Below are 14,532 nucleotides of genomic sequence, written 5' to 3' on the forward strand. Positions count from 1 at the left end.
CAAATTTATTGTTGTGTTATTTTTTAATTTAAAAAGTGAATTTTTTCCAAAAAAAGTGCGCTTGTAAGACCGCTGCGCAAATACGGTGTGACAAAAAGTATTGCAATGACTGCCATTTTATTCTCTAGGGTGTTAGAAAAAAATATATATATAATGTTTGGGGGTTTTAAGTAATATTCTAGCAAAAAAAACTGTTTTAGTCTCGTAAACACTGAATCTGAAAAACAGGCTTAGTAACGAAGTGGTTAAAGTTGCGCGCCCCTACCTGAATCTAGCTAAAAGTCTGTTGTCTCTTTCGCAGTAACAGGTGTGGGAAAAAATGGTCTTTGGGTGTTGGTGGTGCATTAACACCGTAACCTATAGAGGTGCTCCTGATGAAAGCAAGAATTGGCCTTGCTGTCAAAAGTTAAAATTTTATGCCCCTGTCCAACAGTTGCAGGAAAATTAGGTTTTGGGTGTTGGTGGCGCCTTCACACCGTAACCCTATAGAGGTACTCTTGATGAAAGCAAGAATTGACCTTGCTGTAAAAAATTTACATTTGATGCCCCGGTCAAACATTTGTGGGAAAAATTGGTCCTTGGGTGTTAATTGTGCCCATAAAACCTATACCAAAAAATGACTTCAAGATAAAAGCAACACCCATTCGAGACCCTAATAACACCTAATCAGCGACATCTGCATCAGGGGCTTGATAGCTGCTGCTAATCCAGGATGTCAGCTGGTTAAATGAGTCTGAGGACAGACGCGCTCTTATCTGTCACAAATTCTCCTGCAGTACTGAATGCCCATTCGGAAAGCACACTGGATGGAGGGCAGCACAGCAGCTCAATTGCATACTGGGCAGTGGTCTATTCTGATGACCCAGAAACCCAGTGGATCGTCTACTGGAAAGCTCTCCATGTCTGCTTTCACCCCTAGATAATCTTCCACCATGTGATGCAGACGCTGCCGTTGGGATCTTAAAGCTGGCAGCCCTGGGCGACAAGGGCTAAAAAAAAATTGAAATGCATTTCTGAGTCATCCCCCTTTCTCCACCACTCCTCGTTTGACTAACAGAAGCCTTAAACAAGGTTTTCCATGAGACTGTAACCTAATAGAGTCTGCAAAGGTGTTACATAAACTCCTCTTTAAAGCGGAGGTCTACCCGAAAAAAATAATAATTAAAAGCCAGCAGCAACAAATACTGCAGCTGCTGACTTTTAATAAATGGACACTTACCTGTCCAGGGTGCCCGCGATGTCGGCAGCCGAAGCCAAGCAATCTCTCGTCTCTCGGCTGCCCCCGCCGCCATCCTCGGTGAGGGAATCAGGAAGTGAAGCGTTGCAGCATCACTGTCCTGTTCCCTAATGCGCATGCGCGAGTCGCGCTGCTTGTCCCCGCTGTCTCCTGGGACCAGTGTGTTTCCCAGAAGACAGCAGGGGGGAAGGTAAGGGGCGTCACTCCCACGGGAGTCTATGCCCGGAAGAGGGTGCAAATACCAGGTATCTGCACCCCCTCCCCCCTGAAAGGTGCCAAATGTGACACCAGAGGGGGGAGGGCTCCGAAAAGCGGAGGTTCACTTTAAGGTGTCCTTAAAATATTTCATACTGTGCTCCCTCTGCCAGGGCAGGATGAGTTTCGAGACTTTCCCCTTGTAACGGTGGTCAAGGAGGGTTGCCAACCAATAATGATCCTTATCCTTGATGCCAAAAATTCTTGGGTCGTTTCACCAGTGTTAATTTTGGCAGCAAATTTCGATTTAGTTTTAGTCTTAGGATTAAAATGGCATTTAATGCCCTGTACACACAAGCGGAAAAGTCAGACGGAAGCTTTTCATCAGCTATTCCGTCCGTGTGTATGCCCCATCTGACTTTTTCAGTCTGAAATTCCGATGGAATTGAATAGAGAACATGTTCTAAATTTTTCAGATAAAAAAAAATTATATCGGAATTTCCGTTCATCTGGATGCAATTCCGACGGACTAAAAACCATGCATGCTCAGAATCAAGTCGACACATGCTCGGAAGCATTAAACTTCATTTTTCTCGGCTCGTCGTAGTGTTGTACGTCACCGCGTTCTTGACGGTCGGAATTTGGTGTGAGTGAGTGAAAAATGTATATAGCGCTACACATGCGAACTAAATCGCCTCTGGGCCCTTGTTTAACCATTTCTCCCTTGACCTTAAAAGAGATGGGTTTTGATCTTTCTCTTAAAGGCCAGGTGGTTCTCCTCTAACCGAATGGAGGTTGGTAAAGTGTTCCAAAGTCGAGGGTGTGACCGTGTGTATGCAAGACAGCTTGAGCGGAATTCCGTCGGAAAAACCGTCAGAGTTTATTCCGACGGGAAAACCGGTCGTGTGTACAGGGCATTAGTCCCATTTTAGTCTTCTGCAATTGTTTTAGTTTTAGTCGTATTAAGTCGACTAAGGGCCAGATTCACAAAGAATTGCCAGAGATATATCAGAGATATACGCTACGCCGCCGTATCTTACCTGGCGGAATTTCGAATCCAGGAAGATTTTGCGCCATAAGTTACGGCAGAGTAGTGTATTTCTCGCCGCGTATTTCAAATTGGGCGGTTAGGGGGCGTGATTCATTTAAATGAAGCGCGTCCCCACGCCGATTGAAATGCGCATGCTCCGTTTCGAAATTTCCCGCCGCGCTTTGCGCAAAATGACGTCACACTGACGTCATTTTTTGAACGTAGACGTGAGTTACTTCCTTTCCTATTCACGGACGACTTACGCAAAAAAAAGAAAATTCAAAATTCGACGCGGGAACGACGACCATACTTTAACATGGCAAGTCCATCTATACGCCACAAAATAGCAGCTTTAACTATACGCCGGGAAAAGCCGACTAGCGACGACGTAAGAGAATGCGACGGCCGCGCGTACCTTTGTGGATCGACGGAAAAAGCTAATTAGCATACCCGACGCGGAAAACGACGCAAACTCCACCCAGCGGGCGCCGAAGTATTGCAACCTACGATCCGAAGGCGTACGAAGCCGTACGCCTGTCGGATCGAAGCCAGAAGCCGGCGTATCTTGGTTTGAGGATTCAAACTAAAGATACGACGCGGCAAATTTGAAAGTACGCCGGTGTATCAGTAGATACGCCGGCGTACTCTCACTGTGAATCTGGCCCTAAATCTCCAGTACATTTTAGTCGTCTAAAATCTAATGGGTGTAATTAAATTGTAATGCAATAGTTAACATTTCTCTACAATTTCCAAACTCATTATATACTGCTGGAGTAAAAAATTGAATATGTTATTATTTTTCTTAATTGATTATTTAATCTTACTTACTAGTTACCTTTGATTGCCAAGTCAACATGAGGCCATCTGGTGGACATAATATATATTGCAAGGCCACACACATATTCCATGTTATCACTTTAATGAAAAAACATATGCTCACCATTTGAAGAACTTGTGTGGAGTACCCACAATGAGCTCTCGTATTATGGCCCATTTAATTTATTAAAGCGGGAGTTCACCCGAAATTTTTTTTTTAACATTAGATTGATGCTCATTTTGTCAAGGGGAATCGGGTAGTTTTTTTTAAAATGGAAGCAGTACTTACCGTTTAAGGCCTTGTACACACGACCGAACATGTCCGCTGAAACTGGTCCGTCGGACCAGTTTCCGTGGACATGTCTGACCGTGTGTAGGGCCTACCGGAGAGTTTTCCGGCCTAGCGGACAGGTTTCCAGCAGACAAAAGTTTCTTAGCATGCTAAGAAACTTGTCCGCTGGAAGCCTGTCCGTCGGACATGTCCGATGGTTAGTACAACTCATCGGACATGTCCGCTGGCCCGAAATCCCGCGCATGCGTCAAAGTGATTCGACGCATGCGTGGAAGCATTGAACTTCCTGGTTCGCGCACGTTGCCGCGTCATTGTCGCCGCCACGTTACCACCACGTCACCGCGTTTTCTGTCCGCGGGGAATTTGGTCTGATGGTGTGTACACACATCAGACCAAAATCTCCCAGCAGACATGTCCGATGAAAACGGTCCGCGGACCGTTTTCATCGGACATGTTCGGTCGAGTGTACGGGGCCTTAGAGAGCGATCTTCTCCGCCGCTTCCGGGTATGGTCTTCGGGACTGGGCATTCCTATTTGATTGACAGGCTTCCGACAGGCTTCCGACGGTCGCATACATCGCGTCACGAGTAGCCGAAAGAAGCCGAACGTCGGTGCGGCTCTATACGGCGCCTGCGCACTGACGTTCGGCTACTTTCGGAAAATCGTGACACGATGTATGCGACCGTCAGAAGCCTGTCGGAAGCCTGTCAATCAAGTAGGAACGCCCAGTCCCGCAGCCCATACCCAGAAGCGGCGGAGAAGATCGCTCTCTAAAACGGTAAGTACTGCTTCGATTGTAAAAAAAAACACCCGATTCCCCTTGACAAAACGAGCCTCAATCTAATGTTAAAAAAAAAAGATTTTGGGGTGAACCTCCACTTTAAGTATCTTGCTATTATGACTGGTTTGGAAATCGGATGTGATTTTTGACTTGTCTTGGACAAATAAGCAAGCTTGTTTATCAATCACTAAAGTTCCACACACATGACTTCATTAAGAAGGATTTTCATTTTTTTAGTGACCTTTGGCTCTACAGTGTGCTATACTTACCCTACAATAATCAGCTCTGATCTTCTCACTACAAGGTGTGACATTTAATGAACAGAGTATTCTCTATGTATATATGTGACTTAGAGATTAGGTCGCATTTAAGATGCAAAATTTCCAATTACTCTCACTTAAAGGCAGGGGTGTATTTGGGTTTTGTGCTGCCCTAGGCCTGACTGAACTCGTGCACCCCCTAATTTTAAATATGACCCACCCCTTCCTGTGAAGGCCACACGCCTTGCGATTTAAGACCCACCCTGAAATTTTCAAGTGGGGACACTAGTTCTGATGGCCTGGGGGGGGGGGGGGGGCAAGGGATTCCCTTAATTTGCATAGATTTCCTCTCACTTCCTGTTTGGCTTTGGGACAGGAAGTGAAGGTAAATCTCTGCAATGGGGCAGGGATGGTAAAAAATGTAATTGTCAATAATTGATGTTGTTACCTTTTAGGCTGCCATCAAGGTTGTATGCTTAAAACTGTTTGTTAATATATTATAGACACATGACTGACTCTTCTATATACCCCAGAAGAAGGAAATTTTGAGACTCCGAAGCGCATTGAGTGAACTACATACCGTATTTAAAATTAAAATTAGGGGAAAATCGTGGGTGCGCGTTATCCGCCGATCCCCGCTGTCTGACCTCCACCGCCAACATATACCGAGCGCAGTACACTCGGCTAAGCTCGGCCACGCTCGGCTCCGCTCGCGGTCACGCCCCGTCCCACCTCCTAGCCTTTATGCGAGAGGAGCCGAGTGTGGCTGAGCCTAGCCGAGTGTACCCGAGTGTACTGCGCTCGGTATTTGTTGGCGGTGGAGCTCAGAGACAGTGCGGGAGAAGCGAGGAGGACACCACCAAGGCCGCAGACGGACGCCGGACCGGACAAGGCCGCCGATGGACGCCGGGCAAGACGCCGATGAGGGGCATTCAAACTGTAAGTATTTATTTATTTTATCTTAAAATTCCCTTCTAGGTTTGGGGTGCGCGATATACGCCGGTGCGCGATTTACCCCGATAAATACGGTAGTTACAGTGTCAATCGTTGTGGTGACTGTTCATGTGCAGTACTGTTAACATTCCCTTTATGTTTTATCTTGTATCTTATTATGTATGTACTTTAACAATAAAAAAACAATACTTTTCTTTTCTTTTTCTTTTTTTTTTCACAATCAAAGGTTTTATTGAAAGGCCATTAAAACATACAGTTGACAATATTGTAGATATTAAAGCGGTGGTTCCCCCTTAAAAACAACTTTTTTTTATTCCACTGGCCCCCCACATTACAATCGAATTAAGGCTCTTATTTTTTTTTTGCTGCTGTACATACCTTGATACAGCATCTTCCCCCGTGCATCCGGGTTGCGAGTCCCGCGGGAGTGGGTGTTCCTCACATGCTGTTGATTGACGTTTTGCCCAAAAACGAGCTCTCCCCCCGTCGCGTAAGCCGCGTCACGATTGGCGAAAGGAGCCGAACGGCGATGCGCATGCGCAGTATAGCGCCGACTCGCCGTTCGGCTCCTTTCGCCAACCGTGACGCGGCTTACGCGACAGGGGGGAGCTCGTTTTTGGGAAAAACGTCAATCAAACACATGTGAGGAACGCCCACTCCCGCGGGACTCGCAACCCGGATGCACGGGTGAAGATGCTGTATCAAGGTATGTACAGCAGCAAAAAAAAAAATAAGAGCCTTAATTCGATTGTAATGTGGGGGGCCAGTGGAATAAAAAAAAGTTGTTTTTAAGGGGGAACCACCGCTTTAACATTAAACATGAACTGAGATACAATTGGCCTGATTTACCAAGCCTTTACTCCATGACTCATGGAGTAAAAGCAGGAGTAGCAGCCGTTTGGCCATTTACTAAAGAAATACGCTGCTAGTGCAGTGTATTTCCCTAGTTACTAATGTGCTCCGTGCGCCCAGGAGAGGGTGCATTGTGCACCAGTACAGACCTGGCGCACGGCACATTAAACTGTAAATTGCGGGGGTTTGGGCGGGAGTTTATTAGGGGGGGAGGTGGGGGGATGCAGGTGAAGTGACATGTGTTTTGAAGTGTTTGGCGGGCCGAATTGAAAGGGAAAGTGTTTTTTGAAAACAGATCCCTGTACGCTTGCACAGTGCGCCTGAACCTCGGGAGGTTCATTTGCATACTGGGCATGCGCAGAGAGAAAAGTCAGGGATTCCCGTGCGCCTTGTCAGTACGCCGTGAAAATCTTGGTAAATACCAAGCGGCGTACCCGTGATTGCGCTGCGTGACGCGGCGCACGGGAATCTCCGAGCTGTTTTCAGCCCTGAAGGGGAACTCCGCGCCAAATTTCAAACTTGAAATCGGCGCGGGTCCCCCTCCAGGGCTACATTAGGCTCTTAGGCTTGGTCCGGAACGTGAGGGGTTAAACCCGCGCCGATTCGGCGCGGGGGTCCCCCCCAGATCCAAACCAAGCCCTCATCCCAAGCATGCAGTCTGGCCCGGACAGGAATGGGGGCGGGGACGAGCGAGCGCCCCCCCCTCCTGAGCCGTACCAGACCGCATGCCCTCAACATGGGGGAGTGTGTGCTGTGGGGGAGGGGGGCACTGCCCCCCCACCCCACAGCACTCTTGCCCCCATGTCGATAGGGACAAGAGCCTCTTCCCGACAACCCTTGCCATTGGTTGTCGGGGTATGCGGGCGGGGCTAATCGGAATCTGCGAGCTCCCTTTAATAAGGGGGCCCCCAAATGCCGGCCCCCCACCCTATGTGAATGAGTATGGGGTACATCGTACCTCTACCCATTCACATGGGGGAAATGTAAAGTAAAATAAAACACCACACAGAATAAAATATTTTATTAATCTGCTCCGGAGCCCCCCCTTTCTTCTTTAGCTCTCTTAGAAGGGGGGGTTTCTTCTCTCCCGATCTTCCGCCGGGACCCTGGGCTTCGGTGATTTCTGCCGGGGGAGGGCGCCATCCCTCGGTCCTCTCCGGAGCCTTCCGCCGGATGCCCCCACCCCATTTAAGCTCTTTTTCATTAGGGAGGGGCATCCGGACTTCGGGGTCTTCTGCCGGGGGATGGCGCCTATCCCCCGGTCTTTCCGGTGCCTTCCACCAGGGTTACGGTCTTCTGCCGGGGGTGCGCCAACTCCCCGGTCTTTTCTCTTCTGTCTTCTCTGCTCCCTCTTCTGCCTGGCTCCCCCGCGGAGCCAGGGCTTTTTTCCGTCTTCTTTCTTCTCTCTTCCTTCTTCTGCCTGTCTCCTCCGGGAGCCCAGGGCTTGTCTCCGCTGTCTTCTCCCTTCTCTTCCATTCGATGTTGACACGACGAGGTCCGGCGCTGGAATGCCGTCTGAGCAGTGGGCATGGACTTATATAGGGCAATGCCACCATGTGACCTCAACCCATGTGACATCACATTCCCATCATGCCCAGGGAATGTGATGTCACATGGGTTGAGGTCACATGGTGGCATTACCCTATATAAGTCCATGCCCGCCGCTGACACGGCATGTCAGCGCGGAACCTCGTCGTGTCAACATCGAATGGAAGAGAAGCAAGAAGACAGCGGAGACAAGCCCTGTGCTCCCGGAGGAGACAGGCAGAAGAAGGAAGAGAGAAGAAAGAAGACGGAAGAAAGCCCTGGCTCCGCGGGGGAGCCAGGCAGAAGAGGGAGCAGAGAAGACAGAAGAGAAAAGACCTGGGAGTTGGCGCACCCCCGGCAGAAGACCGGAACCCTGGCGGAAGGCACCGGAAAGACCGGGGGATAGGCGCCATCCCCCGGCAGAAGACCCCGAAGTCCGGATGCCCCTCCCTAATGAAAAAGAGCTTAAATGGGGTGGGGGGCATCCGGCGGAAGGCTCCGGAGAGGACCGAGGGATGGCGCCCTCCCCCGGCAGAAATCACCGAAGCCCAGGGTCCCGGCGGAAGATCGGGAGAGAAGAAACCCCCCCTTCTAAGAGAGCTAAAGAAGAAAGGGGGGGCTCCGGAGCAGATTAATAAAATATTTTATTCTGTGTGGTGTTTTATTTTACTTTACATTTCCCCCATGTGAATGGGTAGAGGTACGATGTACCCCATACTCATTCACATAGGGTGGGGGGCCGGCATCTGGGGGCCCCCTTATTAAAGGGGTCTCTCAGATTCTGATAAGCCCTCCGCCCGCATACCCCGACAACCAACGGCCAGGGTTGTCGGGAAGAGGCTCTTGTCCCTATCGACATGGGGACAAGAGTGCTTTGGGGTGGGGGGGCAGTGCCCCCCTCCCCCACAGCACACACTCCCCCATGTTGAGGGCATGTGGTCTGGTATGGCTCAGGAGGGGGGGGGGCCGCTCGCTCGTCACCACCCCCATTCCTGTCTGACCAGACTGCGTGCCTGGGATAAGGGCTTGGTTTGGATCTTGGGGGGGGGGGACCCCACGCTATTTTTTTTTGCGCGGGTTTAACCCCTTATGTTCCAGACCAAGCCTAAGAGCCTGGAGGGAACCCACCTTATTTTTTTGGGGGGGTCTGGAGTTCCCCTTCATGAACAGCGATCTGTCATTTACACATGTCAGTCCCACCCCCCCTACAGTTAGAACACACCCAGGGAACATATTTAACCCCTCCCTCGCACCTAGTGTTAACCCCTTCCCTGCCAGTGGCATTTTTAGAGTAAGCAATGCATTTTTACAGCACTGATCGCTAGAAAAATGCCAATGGTTCCAAAAAAGTGTTCGATGTGTCCGCCATAATGTCGCAGTACCGATAAAAATCGCTGATCGCAACAATAACTAGTTAAAACAAAAAAAAAAAATATTTTGTAGACGCTATAACTTTTGCAAAAACAAAACACTAAACGCTATTTGCGATTTTTTGGAACCAAAAAGATGTAGAATACGTATCGGCCTAAACTGAGGGGTTTTTTATTTTTTACAATATATATTTTTGGGGATATTTATTATAGCAAAAAGTAAAAATAATTTTTACATATGTGGGCGGGACTTACGCAAGTCCCGCCCACATATATAAACATCGTTCAAACCACACATGTGAGGTATTGACGCATGCGTTAGAGCGAGAGCAATACTTTTACCACTAGACCTTCTTTGTAACTATAAACTGGTAACCTGGAAAAAAAAGAAAAAGGTCGCCTATGGGGATATTCACGGAATTCATTTTGGCCCCATTGCAGGAGTGTTTCCAATAGTAAAGCGTGACATGTAAGGTATCTATTTACTCAGTGTAACATCATCTTTCACATTATCCCCAAAAATTGGGATCACTTTTGTGTTTTGTTAATTTTTAACCACTTGAGCCCGGACCATATTTCTGGTCAATGACCGGGCAAGTTTTTGGGATTCGGCACGGCGTCGCTTTAACTGACAATTGCGCAGTCGTGCGACGTGGCTCCCAAACAAAATTGGCAACCTTTTTTGCCCACAAATAGATTATTAAATGTGCGTGTTTACTTCTGTCTTTACACCTCCCCTTCAGGCTGGAAAGCATCAGATCAGGGGAAACAAAAAAAAAAAAAAGCTCTCATTCCATTGCAGCTTGGTTCCTACATGTGTGATGAACTGAGCATGCTCAAACACTTAGAAAAAAAATATCCTTTCTTTTTAAAAGGTGAAAAACACTCCTTGGATGCTCATAGAGCGTGGTTTGGGTTAATTGCAGGTGTGCCCAATTACAAGCTCACCCAAACTAGAGACTGCAATTTGTTCATGTGATTTCAATTGCTTCATTACTAGCACTGTTATAAAAAGCTTGGATCGATCAGTCCTCAGCTGCCCTCAGAAGGGGCAGGCTGGCAGAAATGCTGTTGCTAAACACAAATGTGGTTTGTTGCATGGGTTTTGTTTTATTTTGCCAATGGTTTTGGTTTATTTTTAAATGATGTTCACTTTGATGTATTTGTCTATGTGGCCTTATTTTATGAAAAATGTGTGAAGCTATGGTTAGTTAGAATTTTGAAATGTATTTTTGTTTGTGTTTGTTTGTTTGTCTTTTTTTGCTTTCCTTGTTTTGTTGACCAATAAACATTTTTTTAAAATTGTTAAGTTTGTCTTTTGTTACTTTTTCATGCTACATATGTTGACAGCTGCAGCTGAAATCGGTTTGGGCCTAACAAATTATGTGTGTCTAAGCTTCTTTCCTGGTGTGTAATCATGAAATGTTTGCCATGTTTATTCTCCATGACTTTAAAGAGAACTGGTAATAATTTTATTTTTTCTGCAGTGGTCCTCAGCCCTCAAGTACCCCCGACAGGACATGTTTTGTGGATTTCTCTTATCAAGAATTGCTGTCCAGACTGTATTTTAAAGCACATGTACAAGATGAAGGAAAACCTGCAAACATGGCCTGGGGGGGGGGGGGGGGTTTGCTATTGGTGGACAGGCTTGACGTGCTGATTTACAGCACTGTGCTTAAATCTAGCGCAAGGCAATCCTATTCAAATTGTGGGTGTTTGAGGGAAGCCAAGTGAGTGTTAGAACCCCTGCTTTGTGTTTTTTTTATTTTTGTGTTGAGCTTTGTGTCCCTTTTCTTAAAATTGGCTTCACTTCCTGTCACACAGCTGAACAGGAAGTGAGGTTAAAACCCTACCAGTGTCATTTCTTGGGGACACCGGTCAATCTAACTAGTGTCCCCATTAAGCAAATTGCACTCCAGCACTGTTGTGTACACCCCAAATCATGGGTCTTCAAACTACGGCCCTCCAGTTGTTCAGGAACTACAATTCCCATCATGCCTAGTCATGTCTGTGAATGTCAGTGCATTACAAGGCCTCATGGGATGTGTAGTTCTAAAACAGCTGGAGGGCCGTAGTTTGAGGATCCCTGCCCCAAATGATTATTTAGTTTGGGGTTTAGTAAAGGCAAAGCCACTCTGCAGTACAAGCATAGTTGCTGAAAATCAGAGAGGAAGCACTGATGGTTTTAACATCCAATCCTGTAGAAGCAAAGTTGTTTTGTTTTCTTCCTTGCTTTGCACTTGTAGGAGTGGATTTGCCTTTAGTAAATGGACCCCAAAGTCCAAGATCCCTAATAATTTGGGGTGTACACAGCAAAATGCTAGAGTGCAATTTACATAATGGGAAACTATTTAGATTGATCTCTGTGTCCCCAAGAAAATATATTAGTAAGGTTTTACCCTCACTTCCTGTTTGGCTATGTGACAGGAAGTGAATGAATTAGAAAGGGTGAAGACACCTCACAAATGTTGTCACTATCAGGGGTGCAGACATCCCCAAAAAATTAGCAGATAATACTTATTTGCAAATTAATAATTTTTTAGTTAACATTGGGTGGGGTGCTCTAACACACACATTCCTACATATTAGCAACGCTCTATCCTGGCCTATTGGCATGGTTATATTTTCTTAGGGCTCTCAATAAAACTCTATGAAATTTGTGCTTAAACTAGAACCAGGGGCGGACTGACAACTCATGGGGCCCCTGGGCAATAGAAGATTATGGGGCCCCTCTGGCTTACAGATGACCACCACGCCAGGAGGTAGTGCAGAGGCGGGCAGCTAAAATCTTGGGATATTCACATTAAAAGCATGTCATTTTCGGACATATCAGGGACAGATCTAAAAAAAACACAGATTTTTACATACTGTCCCTGGTTTTACTGAGCCTGGCAACCCGGATGGGGCCCCCTAGTGGCATGGGGCCCTCGGGCAGTGCACGAGTGACTCAATGGTCAGTCCGCCCCTGACAAGAACTATAATCAACAAGTTTTATTTTCTTTAATTTTGGATAGTGAGGAAGGGTTATAGGCCCTGTCAGTTTATTTTGTATTATCTGTGTCCAATTGGGGAGATTTGCCTTCACTTCCTGCCCCATAGCCAAACAGGAAGTGAGAGAAAAACTATGCAAATTAACCACTTCCCGCCCAGCCTATGGCCGATTTACGTCCGGGAAGTGGTTACACAATCCTGACAGGACGTCCTGCAGGATTTCATGCCGCGCGCGCCTGTGGGGGCACGCAGCGCGGCGATCGGTGATGCGGGGTGTCAGTCTGACACCCTGCATCTCCGATCTCGGTAAAGAGTCTCTCACGGAGACAGACGCGAGTATAGGAGAGCCGTTCGGCGGCTCTCCTGACAGGGGGCGTTCGCGCTGATTGTTTATCAGCGCAGCCCCCCCTCGGATCACCACACTGGACCACCAGGGATGCCCACCCTGGACCACCAGGGTGTGCAAAAAACAAAAAAAAGAAATAAAAAAAAAAAAGCATTAGAAAAAAAGAAAAAAGATGCCAATCAGTGCCCACAAATGGGCACTGACTGGCAACCTGGGAAAATCAGTGCCACCCCACAGTGTCCATCAGTGCCACCCCACAGTGTCCATCAGTGCCACCCCACAGTGCCCACCTATCTGTGCCCACCTGTGCCACCCATAAGTATCCATCACTGCCACCCATAAGTGCCGCCCATAAGTATCCATCAGTGCCACCCATAAGTGCCGCCCATGAGTGCCCATCTGTGCCGCCCATGAGTGCCCATCAGTGCCGCCTATGAGTGCCCATCAGTGCCGCATAGCAGCGCCGCCAATCAATGCCACCTCATCTGTGCCCATCAGTACTACCTCATCGATGTCCATCAGTGCCATCTCATCGGTGCCCATCAGTGCCGCCATATCAGTGCCCGTAATTGAAAGAGAAAAACTTATTTACAAAAAAATTAACCTAAAAAAGTAAAAACGTTTTTTTGTTTTAAAATTTGCAGTATTTTTTTAGTTGTTGCGCAAAAAAAAATCGCAGAGGTGATCAAATAACAAAAAAAGAAAGCTCTATTTGTGGGGGAAAAAGGACGCCAATTTTGTTTGGGTACAGTGTTGTATGACCGCGCAATTGCCATTCAAAGTGCGACAGTGTTGAAAGCTGAAAATTGGCTTGGGCGGGAAGGTGCGTAAGTGCCTGGTACGAAAGTGGTTAAGGGAATCCAGTGCCCCCCAGAACTAGTGTGTGGGTCCCCTGAAAATTACTGGGCGGGTCATACAAAAACAGGGTGTGGCTTTGACAGGAAGGGGTGGGTCATTTTTCTATTAGGAGGTGCAGATATGTAGTCAGGCCTAGGGCAGAACAAAACCTAAATATACTACTGCATATTAGGGCTTATTTAGACCGGATCCGATTTACAGCGTGATTTTATATTGTGGGAGGAAACCCACGCAGGCACAGGGAGAACATGCAAACTCCATGCAGATGCTGTCACGGGCGGGATTCGAACCAACGACTCTTTTGCTGCTAGGTCAAAGTGCTATACACTACACCACTGTGCTGAACGAACATGATTGCAGCTGAAAGCATGAGAACTTTTTTTTTTTTTTTCAATACCATGCTTTCCAGCCTTATTGACCCCGCCTCTCTCCATAAAGAGGACCTGTCACACACTAGTCCTATTACAAGGGATGTTTACATTCCTTGTAATAGGAAGAAAAGTGATCCAAAATCAAAAAAAGTGTCAAAAAAGTGCAAGAATAAAAATATGAGGTAAAAAAAATAAAAAAAAAAAATAAAATAACGCCCCTGTCCCTAGAAGCTCGCACTCAGAAGCAAATATGCATGTAAGTCCCGCCCACATATGTAAACACCATTCAAACCACACATGTGAGGTATTGACAAGTTAGGTATCTATTTACTCGGTGTAACATCATCTTTAACATTATCCATAAAAATTGGGCTAACTTTAATTTTTTTTTTTTTTAAATTCATGAACCGTGTTTTTTTTTTGGGCCAAAAAAAAGTCGTTTGAAAAATTATTGCGCAAATACCGTTGGAAATCAAATAAAAAATGACCGCTAACTTTATTCCCTAGGGTGTCTGCTAAAAAATTATATATAATGTTTGGGGGTCCTGATTAATTTCCCAGGAACAAAATATAATTTTTACATGAAGGAGAGAAGTGCCAGAATAGGCGCGGTATGGAAGTGGTTAAAGTGAAATAATAAAAGTGAAATATT

Source organism: Rana temporaria, chromosome 3, assembly GCF_905171775.1.
Source record: "Rana temporaria chromosome 3, aRanTem1.1, whole genome shotgun sequence".
Taxonomy (NCBI): Eukaryota; Metazoa; Chordata; class Amphibia; order Anura; family Ranidae; genus Rana; species Rana temporaria.